Source organism: Cebus imitator, unplaced genomic scaffold (assembly GCF_001604975.1).
Source record: "Cebus imitator isolate Cc_AM_T3 unplaced genomic scaffold, Cebus_imitator-1.0 Scaffold30, whole genome shotgun sequence".
Lineage (NCBI taxonomy): Eukaryota > Metazoa > Chordata > Mammalia > Primates > Cebidae > Cebus > Cebus imitator.
The window spans coordinates 10,241,020-10,242,869 of NW_016107345.1; positions in this window are offsets into that span (position 1 = coordinate 10,241,020).

The window sequence follows — 1,850 nt, forward strand, 5'->3', positions numbered from 1 at the left end:
CTGGGCATGGTGGCGCGTGCCTGTAGTCCCAGCTACTCAGGAGGCTGAGGCAGGAGAATTGCCTGAACCCAGGAGGCGGAGGTTGCAGTGAGCCGATATCGCACCATTGCACTCCAGCCTGGGTAACATGAGTGAAATTCCGTCTCAAAAAAAAAAAAAAAAACTCTTTCAAAAATAGAGGAGTAAACACTTCCAAATTCATTTTACTTTATTTATTTTTACTTTTCATTTTTGTGGGTACACAGTAGGTATATATACTTACGGGGTACATGAGATGTTTTGAGACAGGCATGTATTGCATAATGCATAATAATCATATCATGGAGAATGGGGTATCCGTCGCCTCAAGTATTTATCCTTTGGGTTACAAACAATCCAATTACATTCGTTTAGTTATTTTATTTCATTTATTTATTTGTTTATTTTATTATTATTTTTTTGAGATGAAGTCTTGCTCTGTCACCTGGGCTGGAGTGCAATGGCACGATCTGGGCTCACTGCAACCTCTGCCTCCTGGGTTCACACAATTCTCCTGCCTCCTTCCCACATAGCTGGATGTGGGAATTCACTCAAGGTGGTAGCAAAAATATTAAGGGAAAAATATTAGAGAAAGTTATACAGTCTCAAACTCGTTTGGAAGGCCTAAGAGTTTTTTCTGTACTTCGTGGCTGAAGGCAGCCTAAATCCCCTTTACACTTAGTTAATAAGTAAAGCAAATAGCTGGGGGATGTGGGGGAGTTTACCCAACTAACTTGTTTACCCATGTGGTCTTAAAACTAACCTTTGAGCCGGATGGCTCTCCCAGGGGGAAATTGACCAGGGATATTATTTACTAATAATGTTTGCTTTGGGCATCAGAACCTGGCCTTTACTCTTTCTCTACAAGTGTGTTGACTTAAAGCTTCTGTTATTAAATCGATACTGAATAAATGGGGAAAGGGCAAACTAGTGAGTGTTGTGTAGCTGCGATCTCTCTCTGTGAGTGGGTCACGACTCCTCAGCCCACTTGTTCACGGTGTTCTGTGTGTGAGTGCATTTATTCATCCGTCATGCAGCTGGAGTCTGTGGGATGGACCCCGGTGGCTGGGATTACAGGTGCACACCACCACACCCGACTAATTTTTGTATTTTTAGTAGAGACAGGGTTTCACTATGTTAGCCAGGCTGGTCTTGAACTCCTGACCTCATCGTCCACCCACCTTGGCCTCCCAAAGTGCTGGGATTACAGGCGTGAGCCACTGCACCCAGCCTATTGATTTTTTTGAGACAGTCTCACTCTGTTGCCCAGGCTGGAGTGCAGTGATGTGATCTTGGCTCACCGCAACCTCCACCTCCCAGGTTAAAGCAATTCTCCTGCCTCAGCCTCCCGAGTAGCTGGGATTACAGGCACCTGCCACCATGCCCATCTAATTTTTGTATTTTTAGTAGAGATGGGGTTTCATCACATTGGCCAGGCTGGTCTTGAACTCCTGACCTCAGGTGATCTGCCCACCTGGACCTCCCAAAGTGCTGGGATTACAGGCATGAACCACTACACCTGGACTCCTTTTAGTTATTTTAAAATCTGTAATTAAATTACTGTTGACTATAGTCACCCTGTCATGCTATGGAATACTAGGTCTTATTCATTATATATATATTTTTGGACACATTAACTATTCCCACCTTCCCCCACACTTCCTCTGGCTAATCTTGAAATTAGCCAGGTGTCCTGGCAGGTGCCTTTAATACCAGATACTTGAGAGGCTGAGGCAGGAGAATTGCTTGAACCCAGGAGGCAGAGGTTGCAGTGAGCCAAGATCGCACCACTCCAGCCTGGGTGACAAGAGTAAAACTTCATCTCAAAAAAA